The sequence below is a fragment of the Heterodontus francisci genome, chromosome 41 (genome assembly GCF_036365525.1).
Source record: "Heterodontus francisci isolate sHetFra1 chromosome 41, sHetFra1.hap1, whole genome shotgun sequence".
NCBI lineage: Eukaryota > Metazoa > Chordata > Chondrichthyes > Heterodontiformes > Heterodontidae > Heterodontus > Heterodontus francisci.
In genome coordinates, this window is record NC_090411.1 from 25,984,425 (window position 1) to 26,004,319 (window position 19,895).

The 19,895-nt window shown below is 44.4% G+C and overlaps 1 protein-coding gene across 2 annotated transcripts in view; it reads right to left on the reverse strand.

Moving 5' to 3' along the window:
* Positions 1 to 19,895, reverse strand: part of LOC137353637 (parvalbumin alpha-like) — a 64,190-nt gene that overhangs the window by 15,704 nt on the left and 28,591 nt on the right. Inside the window, exon 1 of one of the 2 annotated variants that reach the window (XM_068019990.1) lies at positions 11,218 to 11,271. The exons of the other annotated variant lie outside the window; for it this stretch is intronic. The gene's annotated coding sequence lies outside the window, so the exon portion shown is untranslated. Of the gene's footprint in view, positions 1 to 11,217; positions 11,272 to 19,895 lie in introns of those variants that run through there. 2 annotated transcript variants of the gene reach the window in all.

A 19,895-nucleotide genomic window follows, 5' to 3' on the forward strand; every position in this document is an offset into this window, starting at 1 on the left:
TGGAAACCGGGGAGTGGTCCCGCCATGGTGCTGTGTTGGACCCCCTTTGCAAATGTACGGCGGGCAGGAAATGAACTGCCTGCCATCGGGAATGCTGTCTATTTATAGGACTAGATTCTGCCTCCAAGAGCTGCCAGCCAACTGGGAGTGGTGGTGACTGCCAGTACTGCAGGAGGACCTGCAGCATCAAGGATGCCAGACTCCCTGGGACAAGTAAGTGGGGTCACAGTTGCCGGGGTCATTCAGGCAATAGGGTGGGTGGTGAGGGGGGGGGGGGTGGCCATCACTGCAGAAGGTGGGGGCTCTGTGGGGCCCTGGATTGCCCCCAAAGGAGGATTCCCCCCCCCGACCCCACCAGGAGGCTGCCAGGTTTTACCTGATGATGTCTCCAATTGACGGTGGGCCATTCCACCCTCCATTACATTGAGATGGAGGTGGGAAGATGCATTTTAGTGGCCATTAATTGGCCACTTAAGAGCCTTAATTGGCTTGGAGGCCGGAAGGCCGTCCTCAGCCTTCCCACCCTGGACTAAATTTGAAGGCATTGGAAAGGCCCCCTGCCTTCCCATGCAGTTTTATGGGCCCTCCCACCTCCGTTCCCATTCTGAGGGGCCCATAAAGTTTAGCCCATAATGTCAGTTTTCAAATGTACACTGGGGCCACCCAGCTCTACCTCACCACCATTTCTCTCGATTTGCTCCACTGTCTCCAAATGATCAGCCTGCTTGTCCTGGATGACCAGAATTTTCCTCCAATTAAGTATTGCAAAGAGTAAAGCCATGTTTTCAGTCCCCGCCACAAACTCCGTTCCCTAACCGCTGATTCCATCTAAAACCCTGGGTCTGAACTGGACCGTTTGCAAATTTGGTGTCGGATTCGACCCCGAGATGAACTTCCGACTATATATTCGTGCCATCACTAACACCACCTGTTTCCACCTCCCCAACATTGCCTGACTCCAGCTCTGCCTCAGCTCATCTGTTACTGAAACTCTCTTCCATGCCTTTGTTACCTCTAGACTTAACTGTTCCAATGTTCTCCTGGATGGTCTCCAACATTCTACTTGGCACAAACTTGAGCTTATCCAAAACTCTGCTGCCCCTTTCCTAAATCGCACCATCACCCTTGTGCTACAGTGGCTCCTATTAAGCAATGCCTCGATTTTAAAATTCTCATCCATGTTTTCAAATCTCTGTATGGCCTCAACCCTCCACATCTCCGTAATCTCCTCCAGCCTTAGAACCCTCTGAGATATGATTCCATGAACTGAATTTTATCAGCCTCTAGGAATGGGCAGGGTAGTATGGGGCCTATTAGACAGTGAAGGAAAGAGGGGAGGGAGTTTCCGTCACTTTCCTGATGTCATTCAGTTTAGTCAGGGATGGGAAGGCCGAGGACAGCCTTCCTGCCCAGAAACCAACTGAGGCCCTTAAGTGGCTAATTACTGACCACTTAAGCGCCTCTTCCTGCTGCCGCTGGTATTTGACCAAAGGATGGTGGGAGCTCCGCCAAGTGGGGGGGGGTCACCCAGGAACATCAGGTGGTCTCCCTGTGGGCTGTGGGTGGTGCCTCCTGCTTGGTCAAGTTGTGACTCACGTAGAGCCCCCCCACCCGGCGGCAAATGCCACCCCTGTGCCAACAAACATACCCCTGCCCACAACAATCACCACCCACCCTCCCCAACCCCTTGCTGGGGCCTACCCGACTGGCCTTGGCAAGCCTGTCCCCACTTACTTCCTCTCTGAGGCTCCTGTGCTGCTCCTGGTCCTCCTGCAGTCCCAGCAGTGGTCACCACTCCTGGTGGTGCTGCTGGGACGGTTGGTTCTCCGATCAGCTGGCAGCTCTTGGAGGCATGATCGCTGTCCTTAAAAGGACAGGGAACCCGGCGCTGGGCAGTTAACTGAGCACCATAAAATGCAGCCAGGGGTCCACCAAATGGCTGAGGAGGGTTCTGCTCAAATGTTCCGGACAAATGTGAGAACTCCCACCCGCTGCATAAAATTCAGCCCTATGATTCTCATGACTCTCTATCTACACTCCTCTAACCTTTGAGCCTCCCTGATTTTAATCGTTCCACCATTGGCGGCCATGCCTTCTGCTGTCAAGTCCCTATTATTCCCTAAACCTCTCCACCTCTCTACCTCTCTTTCTTCCTTTAAGACGCTCCTTAAAACCTAGCTCTTTGACCAAGCTTTTGGTCATCTGCCCTAATAACTCCTTATGTGGCCCAGTGACAAATTTTATAAAACACCTGTGAAGTGGCTTTGGGTGTTGTATTTTATTGAAGGCACTACATAACTACAGATTGTTGCTGTACAAGACTACAGTCTTGGCCGGGTTTAGGGTTTGGCACCCATGTACGTTGTGAGGCCTCAAATGGTCAAGGACAGCAATGGTATTTACATGTGGAAATAAATCAGCAGAGGTTGGAGTTGATGTTGTATTAGATTATTGTGTTGTCTTGTTAACTGGGAATCCTGGGCTCACATCCCAGCCTCTGCAGACATTTGCTTCAATGCTGTGAAGTCACAGATCTTGGCATAGTTAACAGCAGCTGCACAGTGTGCCCACTGTGGGGTCTGGAAAAGGGGATCTTTGAATAAGGCTGTCGGGAGAGACCAAAACCTTCCAGTCTCCTATTAAGAGAGGATTGACATAGGTGCCTTAGTTTGTGGGGAGGGGCAGAATGGAATTTTGTTTTAATAAATTTCAAAATATGTGCTGTTAAATAGCAAGGCTTCATAATAGACCCACTTATCATTAGAAATGTATAAAATATTTGTCTACGTGTTCCTTAAAGCAAAAAACTAATAACTAACTTGCATATTTATAGCGCCTTTAATGAACGCAGGATGTTTCAAAGCACTTTACAACTAATTAAGTACTTTTGACATTTAGCCATTATTGTAATGTTAAAAAATCTGGCAACTTGCGCAAGGTCCCGCAAACAGCAGTGTGATTATGACCAGGGAATCTGTTTTAGTGGAGGGAAAAATATTGACCAGTATATGGGGGAGAACTCCCCGATCCTCATCCGAAAAACAGCGCGTCTCTGGCAGTGCAACACTCCTTCAGTACTGCACTGAAGTGCCACCCTAGATTTTGTGCTCAATTCTTTGGAGTGGGACTTGTACTTATGACCTCCTGACACAAAAGGCAAGAGTACTTTTTTTACTTTTTTCTTGGGATGTGAGGTTCACTGGCAAGGCCAGCATTTATTGCCAATCTGTAATTGCCCCTGGGAAGGTGTTGGTGAGCTGCCTTCTTGAACTGCTGCAGTCCATGGGGTGTAGGTACACTCACAGTGCTGTCAGGAATGGAGTTCCAGGTTTTGCACCCAGCTACAGTGGAGGGATAACTATATAGTCAGGATGGTGTGTGGCTTGGAGGGGAACTCGCAGGTAGTGGTATTCCCATGCATCTGCTGCTTTTGTCCTTCTAGGTGGTAGAGGTTGTTGGTTTGGAAGGTGCTGTCGAAGGAGCCTTGGCAAGTTGCTGCAGAACATCTTGTAGATGGTACACACTACTGCCACTGTGCACCAGTGGCGGAGGGAGGGAATGTTGAAGGTGGTAGATGGGGTGCCGATCAAGCGGTCTGCTTTGTCCTGGATGCTGTTGAGCTTCTTGAGTGTTGTTGGAGCTGTGATTGGTGTGCTACCCATGGAGTTTTAGCTGACACCTGTGTTCCAGAAGCTGGAAGGTCAGCCAGGACTGTCAGAGTTAAAATTGTCATGGATCTGGAAGAGTGCAGTGTCTGTGAGCAGAATATTTTGATTGAAGGCATTCTCACTAAAACAGCTACCTGCCTTTAAACTGTATTCATTGTGTCTGCTTAAAGACATAACAGGCTGGACCCCCTTTGAACAGGGAAGTAACAAAAGAAAGATCCTTAAATAAATAGAGAATCGTTAACAGAAAAATCAGCTTTAACGAGGAATTCACAGTCCAAAACGATTCCCTGCTTTAGAAAACGATACTCCCCGATTAAGACCAGCTTTAAAGTCCTTTGCTTTCTCTTTCGCAAATTTTTCAAAATAATTTTTCTTCAACCAGTTGTGTGCTGGTGACGCCATCAAAAACGTAGCTGGATGTCCGACAATAGGAGGGAACTCGACAAATGGTAGTAATCCAAAGTGCTTCATCCATTTATAACATTAGTGTTCACAAAAATCTACAATCAGTGTTTACAAAACACTGTGAAAGGATATTAGTTTTGTTATTTAAGTCTTAATTGGGATTCCTCAGCTTTCCACAAGGTACACTTGAAGGGTTTAAAATTGATAAGGAGGTGGTATTGGATAGGCTAGCTGTACTTAAAGTTAATAAAGCACCAGGACCAGATGAGATGCATCCAAGGATACTGAGGGAAGTGAGAGTGGAAATTGCAGAGGCATTGACCATAATTTTTCAGTCTTCCTTAGATTCAGGGGAGATGCCAGAGGACTGGAGAATTGCAAATGTTACACTATTGTTCAAAAAAGGGTGCAAAGATAAGCTGAGCAACTGTAGGCCAGTCAGTTTAACCTCAGTGGTGGGGACTTCCTCGAAACGATATTTTGTGGCAAAATTAATGGTCACTTGGGCAAATACGGGTTAATTAGGGAAAGCCAGCATGGATTTGTGAAGGGCAAATTGTGTTTAATTCACTTGCTGGAGTTTTTTGACGAGGTAATGGAGAAGGTCGATCAGGGTAATGCTGTTGATGTGGTGTACATGGACTTCCAAACAGCATTGATAAAGTGCCACACAACAGACTTGTGAGCAAAGTTATAGCTCATGAAATAAAAGGGACAGTAGCAACATGAATATGAAATTGGCTGAGTGACAGGAAGCAGAGAGTAGTGGTTAATGGATGTTTTTCGTACTGGTCAAAGGTTTGCAGTGGAGTTCTCCAAGGGTCAGTGTTAGGTCCCTTAGAGGATAACGTAGAACTTCAAAAGGACATAGACAATTTGATGGAATGGGTGGTCAAGTGGCAGGTGAAATTTAATGCAGAGAAGTGTGTGGTGGGAAGAACGAGGGGAGGCAATGTAAAATAAAGGTGCAATTCTGAAGGGCGTGCAGGAGCAGAGAGACCTAAGTGTATATGTGCATAAGTCGTTGAAGGTGACAGAATAGGTTGAGAGAACAGTTAATAGACAATATAGCATCCTAGACTTCATTAATAGGGCCATGAAGCACGAAAGCAAGGAAGTTATGTTAAACTTGTATAGAACACTGGTTCAACCTCAACTGGGTATTGTGTTCAGTTCTAAGCAGCACACTTTAGGAAAGATGTGAAAGCATTGGCGAGAGTGCAGAAAAGGTTCACAAGAATGCTTCCAGGGATGAGGAACTTCAGTTATGTGGATAGATTGGAGAAGTTGGGACTGTTTTCTTTGGAGAAGAGAAGGTTGAGGGGAGATTTGATAGAGGTGTTCAAAATCATAAGGGGTCTGGACAGGGTAGATATGGAAAAACTGTTCCCATTGGTGGAGGGATGAAGAACAAGAGGTCATAGATTTAAGGTAATTGACAAATAACTCAATAGTGACATGAGGAAAAAGGTTTTTATGCAGCGAGTGGTTAAGATCTGGAATGCACTGCCTGAGAGTGTGGTGGAGGCAGATTCAATCAAAGCATTCAAGAGGGAATTGGATTGCTATCTGTAAAGGAAGAATGTGTAGGGCTATGGGGAGAAAGCCGGGGAGTGGTACTAGGTTAACTGTACTTGCGGAGAGCTGGCACAGACACGATGGGCCGAATGGCCTCCTTCTGCGCTGTAACAATTCTGTGATGTGTGTGATAAGATAAAAAGACTTACATTTATTTGGCCAATATTTCTGTAGGGTAGTCACTGTTGTAATGCGTCAGCTAATTTGTACACAGCAAGATCCCACAAATAGCAATGATGTAAATTACCAGGTAATTTTGTGTTTAGTGCTACCAGTTGAAGGATAAATATTGGCCAGGACATTGGGGAGATCTCCCCTTCGAAATAGTGCTTTGGGATCTTGTAAAGAAAGAAACACTTGCATTTCTATAACGCCTTTCACAGCCTCACGATATCCCAAAGATCTTTAAAGTCAATGAAGTACTTTTTGAAGAGTAGTCACTGTTGTAATGGACAATTTGCACACAGCAAGCTCCCACAAAAGCAATGTGATAATGACCAGATAATGTCTTAGTGATGTTGATTGAAGGATAAATATTGGCCAGGACACCAGGGAGAACTCCCCGTCTCTTCAAAATAGTGCCATGGTCCAACTGAGAAGACAGAAGGGGCCTCAGTTTAATGTCTCATCTGGTAGACGGCACCTCCAACAGTGTAGCACTTCCTCGGTATCATACTGAAGTGTAAGCCTGGATTTTCTACTTAAGTCTTTGGAGTGGGTCTTGAACATACAACCCTCTGACTCAGAGACAAGGGATGTGTTAGTTGATAGTAGCTGGGACACTACAATTGGCTCCATTCCTCCAGACTCAAAGATCAGCAAACATTCCGAATCCTTATTATAATCAAGTGACGACCTGTTGAAAACTACACTTGTTTGGATGTTGGTGAGGACAGGATTGGACTCAGCTGCAATGCTCTATTGCCTGATTGACATTCATCTGTCCTGGCTCACTCATGGAGAATGATCATTTGGGCTGTTACGAAAGTGCCTCTGTGTTTCGTTAAATATATTTTTTGAGGATTCATTTTTGAGAGATTGAAAAAATGTTAAACTTTGGGGCTTTCAAAGGGGGTCATGTAAAGGCCACTTGACTTTGAAAAACAGTCCCTGGAAATATTTTTTAAAAGGGGCACTGAGAGGTCTTGTGAAGAAGACAAACCTTTCCAGGAAACTCCTGACTTCCAGCTCAACAAACAACAGAGAGCTTTGGATATCTGGAGAAGTTTTTACAAAAAGTGACAGGTCAAGATTGATGGAGGTCAAAAGGTTGACCTCCTGTTGTCAGTTTCGCTTTTGAATTGTTTTGAGTCGGGGTTGAACTGTATAAAAAGGTGGAGAACTTCCAAGGAGAGAAGTGAATTCCAAAGGAAGGAGAACAGAGTCAACCCAGCTCAGCTTTCCAGCACCTCTCTAAAAGACCCTGAGAAGTCCACTGTGTCATCTTGTCTCCTGTCTTTGAAGAAAAACCTGTTAAATTACTTCTCAAGGCTGCCTGAAAAGAACTGTTCTTAAAAGATTCCAGTGACCCATCTACATGTACTCGGAGGCCAGACAGTATGCCAGTTTTGGAACACAACATATCTCATCTGTTTTTTCTTCAAGAATGAACAAGTATTCAGCCCAAGTGTTTTCTTTGTCTGTAATAGAGCTCTAAAAACAAAAATCCCTTTATTTTTCCAGTTAACATTTTTCCAGTACGTATGTGTGTATGGGTGTGTGTGTGTGTGAGAGAGAGAGTGGCTAAGGTAAAAAGGGAACTTTTATATTTCGATCTGTGTGTTTATGCTTTGCTTCATTACTGGTTAAGACTTGTTTTAAAATAAACTGATAATTTTGTTGTTTATTAAAGAAGCCTGGTTGGTGTGTTTTATTCTGGGATAAAAAAAGTCTACGATTGACCGTATCGGTAAGTGGGAAAAAATTTTAATATATGTCGTAACCTGTGGAGAAGTGGAACTAGAATAAACAGTGCACTCCTCCCACCTCGGTCGAAACAGGGCAAAGAACCAGAGAGTTACACGCTTGTGCATCGAATTATAGCATCATACATCACAAAAGGTGGCTATTCATCCCATCATGTCTGTGCTAGCTCTTTGAAATAGCTGACTAATTAGTCCCACTCCCCCTCTCTTTCTCCATTGCTCTGCAATTTCTTTTTTGCTGGAATCAACTTTTGCTTAGATTTGTTGCCAAGTGTCTAGTACGTGGCCACTTCATTCAATTGCCAACTTGTATACAATTGGAGAAAAGCCATGAATTCTATCACTGGAAAACAATGAGTGGGTCAAGGTTCTTGTGTCAAACCCTGTTCTTCATACCACTAGCACAGGTTTTGATTGGGGCTGGATCTGGTTACGGGTAACATTAATATCACAGGTGGAAAATAATAGAGATGCTATATTAGTGGAATGCTGCCAATGCCTAGAGATTTTATACTAGTCGAGTGGCGCCAAATGCTGATCTCCTGTTGGCTTCAGTGCTAAATATTAAAGACCCAATTGGCAGGGAACTGATGGCTTCATTCACCCAAAAGCCGATAAGAGTGTCTCCAGATTAATTCCTCCTATTGCAGCAAAGTAAACATGGGTATTAGACCTGCACGCGAATTCAGTGTGCCTACAGAGAGCATGTTTAGTTAGCTTTGGTAGCACAGCCAGGGCCGAGTGAACACTCAACACCAAATGTAAAGGAGGCAGAGCGGGTAAAAACCCTGAGGTTTTCCACCTGTGCCTTTTTCATTATCCATTAACAGAACCAGCAGTGGTCGACAACACACTGCCAAGACAGGAATTAAAACAATCTCAAAATAAAAACACCTTAAAGTAGAGGGACGGCGAAATAACTTTAACGCCAACTCTCTCCACTTGTTCTCTCTCCGCCCTGTGCTCTGGCTTACTTTATTTTTGCCTTTTGGCTACCAGCTGCCTTCTGAGATGGCCCAGAGCCTCAAATGTGAATGGATGCCTGTGGTTCTTGTGAACTGCAGTCAGGCAGTGCATGACTGGAGCTGGTGTTAGAGGGACCCCCATTTGCCTTCCTGGCCTGATGAAGCTGTGTCAATGAACTGCAGGACAGCCAAAACAGAAGAATTTCTGTTCTTAATCTGGCACCCATAGCTGGTCTATGGCCCATTGGTTCAGGGCACACGAGGAACACTCCCCACCCTGCAGTAGCACCACACCTGCGTGGTCCTCATCATTATGGTGATCGGCAAAGACATGGCTATGCAACCTAAGCTCATCAGACACTGAACTAGCTGGCAAGCACACCACAAGCAACCACCACTCACAACAACCACCTATATCGTGTCTTTAATAGTAAAATGTCCCAAGGTACTTCATCGGAGCGTTATCAAGCAAAATTTGACTGTGAGCCGCACAGTAAATGACCTGTATAACAATGTGCTGTAACTGAAAAACAATTGTCATCAAAAAGAATTTTGAAAACAACACTTTCTTTTCACCTGAATTTAAAAGATCAACTCATGGCTTGGTACCAGCTGCACAGTTACCATCTGTTGCCTAGCCAGTATGGGGCACAGGATAGAAACCGGGTACAAGGTGGGATCACAGTTGGGTGCCCTGATGCTTGCTTTATTTCTGGTGAAAATTCATTGTTAATCTCATTAAATCATGCCTTCCTGTTGCAAGAGACGGAGTATATATGTGTCGGGGGTTGGCTGCTTGGGGTGGAGCTAAGTCTCCGGAGTGGAACTTGAACTCATAATTTCCTAGCCTCAGGGGTGACACACTGATGCTTACAGGATGTAGTATTGAGTTGTTCTTTTTCATTCTCCTGGTTGCGGTTTTCCTGCTTTCTTTAGTTGTGCCTCATCCTATTCTTCAGTGGGAAGACAGGTGGGCAGTCGGGATGCTCTGTTGCCAGCTGGGACCATTAGTTACCCAGCTACCAGGAGCTGTAGTTGAGAGCAGTCTGGTATAGCTGAAAGGATAAGCCCCTATTTGGGGAAGGCGGGGGGGGTGGGTGGGTGCGGGGAGGGTAGGGGTGGAATGACGTAATGAATCCATGGCAACGTACTAGTCCAGGGCACTGGATGCTAAACGCAAGCTTGTTCAGCTACAAAGCAATTGGTTTTGATAGCCGATTTAATCTAATTAAATATTGATGCTGTTTTAGACTGACCGAAGTGCACATGGTGCGACATTCCTTTGAGAATAATGATTCACACAGTGTCACCTTTCACAGGTCCTACCTTATCAGGTAGTGTCGCCTATAAAGAAGCAATGCCTTGATTGCTGAGAAGAGAGAACGGCTACAGATCATGATGTTGGGAATGGGATAACATTGTTTGGAGATGCAATGATGCGTTTTGTCACAACCTCGTCTGGCATTTGGCAAATGCAGGTTTGTGAAATACTCGTCAGCACAAAATGCCTTTAACCTCACTCACTGGCACACCTGCATCCCTATGCCCGCGCACTTCACCCAGTTCGAAAGGCATTTCTGTCAGATATGCCTGCTCGCATGGACAGATGCCAGTGTCTGAGGCCAGCCACAACTTTGTCTCCACAAAATGTGCTGATTTCCCTGCCACAAACTTGTGGGACCAAACCTTACCCCACCCCTCCCTCAGAGCAACATGCCCACAGAAATCCTTCCAATGTAACAGAAACATATTGAGGGGTCATTTTAAGTTTGGCCAACAGTGTACAATGAGCAACATCAAATTAACTGCCACAGGAAGACATGATCAAATTTCCTTTCAGCTGAAGTTAGTCGAAGCCAAATAGGGGAACAATGTGCAGCCAATTCAATTTTGTCCATTTTACACCATCACTTACAGTAAATATTATCTCTGTTAACCATTTATAAAATTTAAATCACTCCAATATTTAAAAAAATGCTGTCATTCATCCACCTGACCATCCTTAAAAAAATCATCCAATTTTGAATCCGATTCCACAAACTGCAAAAATGTTTCTAACTTTTGGTTTGAAATTCCCAACTCCCAAATATTTTTCTTCAAATGAATCCCAAGTGGCTGTAATCAGGTTCCTACTCGTTAAGTTGCAAACTAAAATAAAACTCCAGTGAGCTGATTTAAAAAGTTCAGCGATTCCTGTGAATTTATTTCACTTCTGATAAAATATCCATTATTTCAAAAAAAGATCCCTCTCACCTGTGATTAAACCAGCCAGCTTTGAAATCTATTTTAGTTTCTTCTATTGAATTATCCCTGAAATAATATTTTCATTAACAAAATTATTCCTTTCATTTCAATCTCTTGACCTTTCTTATTCTGCTTTTCTTTTTCTCATCCCGATTCTATCCTTTCTTCTCACTTGTTTTTTTTTTCTTTCCCGCGCTCTCCCACTTGTTTTCACTTTCGTTACATTCATCCCTTTCTGCTTCTCTTTTAAGTCCTTTTCTATAAAAAAAAAAGTTCTTGCTCAAATCTTTCTGCTTCTCCTCCTCCCTTTCCCTTTATTTTCAAACGTTGTGCCTGATCCCTCCGGAATCTTCGCTCCAATCTTCCCCTCAGTCTTTTTGGTTCGTACCCCAAGATTTCCTGCTGTAAAGCTCCAGGCGAGGGACTTACCTTGAAGTGTGGAACAAGCGTTGGCGGAAGGGCTGTAAGAATTAGGAAGTGGCTGAGGAATATGCAATGGGTAAGAGGGAAAGCAGCCCCGACCCTTATGTACTCGACACCCACTCTATTTTAGGAAGTTATCCCTTTTCTGCTCCTGAAGGATTGGATAGTCAGAAATGAGACAGTATCACATTTACTTTGCCTAATCAAACCTGCACTATTAATATCTCGAGCTGGATGTCTGCAAAACTTGATGTGAAACTATGCACTGTGCAACAGAGGCAGTGGTTTTCCTTGCCTTGACCCCACACACAAATCGGCAATAGCAGAGTTTGTCAGTTGTAACTCAATAGTCCAACAGAACTCTCTCCCAATGGTCCCACTTCCCCACTTTTGACCCACGGTTATGCTGCCCACTTGATGGGTTTGTCCACATCCACTGCAAAGGTTGGACAGGCACTTTGCCTATTTTATAACACTTTAATTTGGCCCAAGTATTTGGACAGGAAGGTAAGCAATTTTCAAGTATCGTGTAGATGATATGGGATCCCCCGCACTCTCTCAAGATTAATTTAGATTTCATTTGGCTGTGGCATCGACTGATAAATTTAGGAGTGGATTAAATGCCTATAGAACTAATAGCTCCTTTTAAGGGGCTTTATACCTCTGAGGTAAGTAGAGAGAAGCTGTTAACTATTGTCTTTAAAGTTTCTGCAAAGATAATTTTTTTATTTACACAGTAACATTTAAAAACATGCAGGGATTCAACAGGTATTCGCCTCTCCACCTCTTCTGGCTAATTTGCACCTTGTGGACTATTATAGCATGCACTGTGGGGCTGGCATGATTATAATTTATAATGTGCAATGACACTGTACTACAGTGCTCTGCTATTATATATCAGGGCCCTTGCAGCAATTAGCTTGGCTTAGTTGGTGGCAATTCTCATTCCTGGGTCAGGTGGTTGTGAGTTCAAGCTCCCATTCAGGGACTTGAGCACGTTGTTTTCAATTGACCCTCTTGGTGTAGTACTGGGGGAGTGCTGCACTCTCAGAGGTGCTATCTTTCGGGTGAGATGCCCTGGCCGGGTCCCTCAGGTGGATATGAGTGATGGTTTGAAATAGGACCAGGTGGTTGGGTGGTTTCTCCCAAGTCCTGGCTGAGCTTTTTCTCGAGAGCAGTATCACCAAAAGCAGATGAACTGGTTCGGTCTTTACATTGCTTCTTGTCAGTTAGATTGCTTCTGAGTCAGGCAGCGTTCCAATGACTAGACTACAGCCCCACGCCAATGTAGTTAACTCTTAACTGCCCTCTGACCTGGCCTAGCAAGCCACTCAGTTTTATCAAAGTGCTACCAGCTCAAGAAGAAGGCCCACCACCACCTTCTCAGGATAAATACTGGCCTTGCCAGTGACGTTCACGTCCCCAAAGTGATGTGATTTTACCTCGGAGCACATGTGAGGGTTTGGGGGCCAGTTATCAGACCCTGACCTTTGAATGCTTATGGGGGTCTCACCTACCTGCACTGAGCACCTCACATGCCTCCTGAAACCCAGGAGTTTAGTTGGTGGTATGTACTGTGTCCCTATTTTAACCTTTCGCATGCTTCCTTACCGTTGGGCACAAGGGGTTAAAATCAGGTCCAATTCCCAATATGTTTTCTTAGCATTTTCCAAATCATGAAGGTTTTGGACAGAGTAGATAGGGAGAAACGGTTCCCATTTGCTGAAGGGTCAAGAGCCAGTGAACATCGATTTAAAGTGAATGGCAAAAGAACCAATGCAACATGAGGGAAAACCTTTTTTACGTAGCGAGTGGTTAGAATCTGGAATGCACTGCCTGACAGTGTGGTGGAGGCAGATTTGATCGTGGATTTCAAAAAGGATAATTATCTGAAGAGAAAAAATTTGCAGGGTATAGGGAGAAAAGGCAGGGGAGTGGGGCTACCTGAGTTAATCTTGCAGACAGCTGGCACAGACAGGATGGGTCAAATGGCCTCTTGTTGGGCTTTAACCATTCTATGATTCTAGCAGTATTTCTAAGGTCTGTGTTGACCTTAGTTAGAACAATGGAGATAACCAAGGACAGAAAGTTCTGGAGTATCATTGTGGGGGGTGGGGATGAGGGTGCGAGTGGAAGAGATTGAAAATGTGAGGACGGAATGGAAATGTTTATCCAATATAGGATTTCTATGGACTTGAAGTAGAGAGCTATGGATAGCCCATATCATGGATGGTGAAAGAGATTAGAAGGAATGGGAGGGTAGATTCGGAGATTGGCAACTTAAAGCTCAGAGAAGTGGGAAGAGTAGCCAATGAATTTCTTCAGACCAGAGTAAGAACTGGGAACAACATCGATAATAGCTTAACAGCGAAAGAGATCAGGGAATGGGCCTGTTTAGGATTTGAATAAGGCATTGGTTGGCATCTTTCCATCTATGAAAGATGATGGACACACAGCAAACAATCCATTTAGGTGGGGTGTCATCTTTGGTGCGCCATTGCTGATGGCTGTGAAGGTCAATCCTTGAGAGGCAGGTTCTGCCACAAGTGCCACACGTGAAGCTGCCGAGTGGTGCTGTGAGTTGATGTTTTTTGGGCTGGCATTTGTTGCCAACCTGCTGTAACCAACCACTGGTTGTCTTGGCTACATGATTTCCATCTTGCCCTCACCATTTCTCTCCTTCGCCATGTAGTGACTCCCAGGTGCGAAAGTCGACATTTAGGGCCTTCATGTCACGCATGATCTGAATAAGGTGTATTTTCTGGATATATCTTACAAAAGATCAAGTATATTGGGTATCCATGTGGGTTATCACAGCGATATCTTTGATCTGGAGAAAGTGAGAGAATTTAAAGGGGATGTTATTAAGGGTGAGAATAAATTCAACCAAGCAGCAGAGATAAAATTGAAAACTATGCTATCGATCAGAAGTGCCCGCTACATTGGGTAAAGCGCTCTTTACCCACCCCTGAAGCAAGTGCTATGTCTTTAAACATTTACAAAATAAGGGCCCTCTCTGCAGCCATTGTGGGCTACAATCAGAGAAACCAGCCCATGAGATCACCTGCAACAAGGAAGCTAAGTGGCTTAGCTGAATGTGGAACTATGAGGAGCACTGCACATTTAATCACCTCCAGGCAATTGCTTAGCGAACAGAAAACAGAGAGTAGGAATAAACAACAGGCTGAATCTGGTGGGATTCTGCAAGGCTCAGTGCTTGGGCCTCAGCTATTTACAATCTCTGTTCACAAAAAAAAAGAATGACTTGCATTTATATAGCACCTTTCACAACCACTGAATTTCCCAAAGTGCTTTACAGCCAATGAAGTACTTTTGAAACGTAGTCACTGTGTAATGTAGGAATGACTTAGATGAGGGGACCGTGTGTAATGTACCCAGGTTTGTTGACAATATAAAGTTAGGTGGGAAAGTAAGCTGTGAAGAGGACACAAAGAGGCTGAAACGAAATATATAGTCAAGGTTAAGTGAATGAGTAAGAACGTGGCAGATGGACTACAATGTGGAGAAGTGAAAATGATCCACTTTGGTCAGAAAAATTTTAAAAGCCTATGTTTTAAATGGTGAGAGACTGGGAAATGTTGGTATTCAGAGATACCTGGGTGTCCTTGTACATGAATCACAGAAAGTTAACATGCAGGCCCAGCAAGCAATTAGGAAAGCCTTTAGACTTATTATAAAGAGATTGGTGTGTAAGAGTGAAGAAGTCTTACTACAACTATACAGGGCATTGGTGAAGCCACACCTTGAATACCGTGTGCAGTTTTAGTCCCCTTACCTTAGAGGGAATGCAACAAAGGTTCACCAACAGGCTCCTGGGATGAGGGATTTGTCCTATGAGGAGGGATTGAGTAGACTAGGCCTTTATTTCCTCGAATTTAGAAGAATGAGAGGTGATCTCATTGAAACATATAAAATTCTTAAGTGACTTGATAGGATAGATACTGGGAAGCTGTTTCCTCTGGTGGAGAGTCTAGAACTAGGGGTCACAGTCTTTGGATAAGGGGTTTGCCATTTAGGACTGAGATAAGGAGAAATTTCTTCATTCAAAGAGTTGTTGATCTTTGGAATTCTCCAGCCCAGAGAGTTGTGGATGCTCAGTCATTGAGTATATTCACAACAGAGGTCATTAAGATTTTTAGATACTGAGGGAATCAATGGATAGTGCAGGAAATTGGAGTTGAGGTGGAAAATCAGCCATGATCTTATAGAATGGTGAAGCAGGCTCGAGGGACCAAATGGCCTACTCCTGCAACTACTTCTTTTATCTTCTTATGTCCTCCTCTCCCTGATATCCCACACTCCTGACTCCCAGCCTCAACTCTATCCCAATCTCCGACCCAGCGTTGCCTCACTCCCCTCCCATCCTCCACCCAATCCCTGGACCCACTTGCCTGAGGGCGGATCCGACTTCTCACCGCTCCTCTCCAATCTTTGCTGTTGGATATTGGATCTTGGAGCTCACCATTCTGCCACAGGGTATTCACCCCTGCGTGCCCAATAACAGGTGCCCCAAGTATCCAAGCAAGGCAAGTAATGGCAAGTCATTTCTGCATACTGTATAAAAATGGTAACTTTACTGCTAATTATATAGAATAACAGCTAGACTGCAGCCAACGACAGTATGTAATACAACCTCAGGGATTCAGATGACTAGATAAACTGCATGAGCTTAATTTTGATAGTATGAAACTCTGGTAGGACACACTTGATTGTGTTACAACCTGCAACTCAGTCCAATCTATTTTGCTTTTGTAACTTATCCGCCCTCATAATTTCATAGGCTCACAGAATAGTGCTGCTCAGAAGGAGGCCATTCGGGCCATCGTGCCTGTGGTAGAGCTGTCCAATTAGTCCCAAACCCATGCTGTTTCCGCGTAGCCCTTTCTACCGTCCTGGCGTTGAGGCCTGGCCCTCAAAGCGGATCAGGGGCCGGGCCTCCTGCCTGGGTTATTGGATGACAGAAGAATGTCTTGGGGAGGAGTGGGGGGGTGGGGTGTCTCTGCCACTGAGCGCAGAGGGCACCATTTGATACGATGGCCAGGAGCAGCCACCGGTCTGGATTGTGCAAGGCAGCTGGATTCAGAGTGGTTAACCCAAGGGGTGGTCCAGGGATCATGGGTGTGGAGATTCCTTCTGGTTGGCTGATATTAACCATGTTGTAAATACTGGGATAAATTCCCTTGTTTGCTAACAAAATATAAAAGTGTCTGAAAAAGAATTAAATTACAAAAATTGTGCTAAATGGCATAGCTATGTAAAGGCAGCTTCATAGATACTTAAGGGGTACTTAATTCGGAATTAGATACCTTATTTGTACATGTAAACAGCCTTTATGGGCGGCACAGTGGCGCAGTGGTTAGCACCGCAGCCTCACAGCTCCAGTGACCCGGGTTCAATTCTGGGTGCTGCCTGTGTGGAGTTTGCAAGTTCTCCCTGTGTCTGCGTGGGTTTCCTCCGGGTGCTCCGGTTTCCTCCCACAAGCCAAAAGACTTGCAGGTTGATAGGTAAATTGGCCATTAGCAATTGCTCCTAGTATAGGTAGGTGGTAGGGAAATATAGGGACAGGTGGGGATGTGGTAGGAATATGGGATTAGTGTAGGATTAGTATAAATGGGTGGTTGATGGTTGGCACAGACTCGGTGGGCCGAAGGGCCTGTTTCAGTGCTGTATCTCTAAACTAAACTAAAAATCTGTTTCAGGCCCAGGCTCTGGACACCTATGCTTCATACTTTACCAATATGCCCACCCATCATATTGAACGCTTAGCTGTCCCTGTTATGCTTATAAAATGAACACAGCATCAACCAATTTCTAGGCCAATATTGTGTTATAAAATAAAACAGGGTAAGTGTCATAAAGGATGCGATCGGTCATGCATTCAGCACAGTGGAGATTTTCCTTATTGCAGAGACTGTGGTGTGAAACCTTTGGATTTCCTTGACATCTCCTGTCTGAATAAGAAGATAAGAAATAGGAGCAGGAATAGATTATATCGCCTCTCGAGCCTGTTCCACCATTCAATACGATCATGGCTGATCTACCTCAACTACAATTTCCTGCCCGCTCCCCAACTCCTTGATTCCTTGACAGATCAAAAGTCTGTCTATCTCAGTCTTTATATACTCAATAACAGAGTATCCACAGCCTCTGGGGTAGAGAATTCCAAAGATTCACAATCCTTTGAGTGAAGAAATTTCCCTTCATCTCAGTCCTAAATGATCAACCACTTAGCCTGAGACTGTGCCCCCGTGTTTTAGATTCCCCAGCCAGGGAAAACAACCTCTCAGTGTCTACCCTGTTGAGCCCCTTCAGAATCTTGTATGTTTCAATGAGAACACCTCACTTTCTCAGCCTCTCATTATAGGACAACCTTCCCATCCCAGGGACCAATCTAATGAACCTTCCTCTGTACTGCCTACAAGGCAAATATTTCCTTCTTCAGATGTGGAGACTAAAACTGCGTACAGTACTCCAGGTGTGGTCTCACCAAAGCCCGATACAATTATAGCAAGACTTCCTTATTCTTGTACTCCAATCCTCTTGCCATAATGACCAAGATGCTATTTGCCTTCCTAATTGCTTGCTGTACGTGCATGCTAACTTTCTATTTTCCTTGTACAAGTACACCCAAGCCTGAATGTCAGCATTTAAAGATTTCGCACCTTTTAAGGAAATTTTGCTTTTCTATTCTTACAACCAAAGTGGATAATCTCACATTTCGCCACATTATATTCCATCTGCCACCTTGTTGCCCATTCACTTAACCTGTCTTTAACACTTTGCAGCCTCTTTGTGTCAAGAACACAAGAAACTTACATTCGCATCTAACTTTGTATCGTCAGCAAACTTAGATACAGTGGGCCTGTGCTTTGAGTAGGCTCAGGCCTAGTGTTGGAATAGAACCACCCACCCACACCCATACCCCAAACCCTGGGCAGGAGAGGGTCCTGGCCTCCCTCCACAGTTTCCTAATCGCTCGACCATTTGGCACCCCATCAGAAGGACATTTGAAGAAACCAGGCAATGGAGGGCCCTGTGGGTGGCCAAAAGATTCCTTCTTCCTCCTACCTCCAAAATGACCGTAAAGCAGTCATCAATACACCAGTAGCCAGGAACGCACATGTTTCCAGGTTTGACCTGGGACAGGCAAATCCAGGGCACCTCTTTTCCCACAGACAAGTGGATCTCAGATATACCGCTCCTGTTAGGCCCCTAGAAGAAAATCCAGCATCACTTCTCTAGTTGCCATTAGGTACTTTCATGGAAAAAAATTAATCAGTAGCCTTCAATAAAACAACGTGCATTTATATCACACCATTAACGTAGGAAAACATCCCAAGCCGCTTCACAGAAGCATAATTCAGAACAGGTTTTGTCACTGGGCCAAGGAAGGAGATAATTCTAATGGGTGACCAACAGCTTGGTCAAAGATATAGGTCTTGAGGAGGGTCTTAAAGGAGGAGAGTGAGGTGGGGAGGTAAAAGGGCAGAAGGGTGGAGAGTTTTGGGGAGGAATTCTCAGAGTCAATTTTAACAGGATTGATTTCCTTGAAATCCTTCACTGCTCTAGGGAAATTTGTCATTTTCAGCATCGTTGTCTTAACAAGGAATGTGACACCTGTGCCATGATTATCCATGTTGCTGACATCCGTGAACTGGAATTGCAAAGTACAAATTCCAAACACTCCCTGCATTCCACAGATGTGACCTTTCTGGCCCTCCATATCTACTCAAAACAAACTGTTAAATGCCGAATCCCAAGTTTATATTTTAACTGTCTGGGTGTGAGGTCTAAATGGCTCCATAATGTATACATGGTCTGTGAAATCCGGTGAAACCAAAGCCAACATCATTGCAGTTTACATCAGGTAATACAATAACACGTCAACTCGAGCATGCAGTGTGAACATAGTACAACTGTCACCTGTCAACCAAAGAACATCCGCCCGCAGAAGGAGACAATTCCATCTCATGAGATGCATCGAAGCCTGCGTGCAGTAACATTTCTTGAGTCCATTTTCGACCTTGAAGCCTTTGAGTTGTTAACTAACATTTCCTCATGAGCTGTGTTGAAGGGGGTCATTTTGACCTTGGGTGTAACTTCAGTGCAACTGATAATCAAGAGAGCTGTATAATGGGCGGCTGAATTGGTATTGCCCGCTTTTGCTCAAAGTCAACATTACCACCTACGTCACTTGTGTTTTTCCTGCTTTCTAATTAGTTACTTCATACTTTTCTTCTCCACCAATCAAATTATGGAGAACCTTCCTCCCAAGTTTCAAGTCTCCTCCCCAATTACATTTTTTAAAAATTTGTTCTCGCTGACATTGACAAGGCTTCACTGAGCGCCTGTCGCTAGCAATGGTTTGTATGACTGATTGACTCACTCGGTCATTTCAAAGGGCTCGAAGAATGAACCAGGCAGTCAGGATTGGAGTCACACGAAGGTAAGGATGCTAAGAATTCCCTTTCCTGCAGGACATAAATGAAGCAGTTGCAGTTTTAACGACAGTCGAGCAGCTTTCATGATCAATTTTCTTTTTCTGGTACCAGCTCAAAAATTACCAGATTTATTGAATCTGATTTCTCAACTAGCCATGGTAGGGTTTTAACTCCTGACCACTGGTTCGTTATTCCAGAATTGTAACCATTAGACTACCGCAA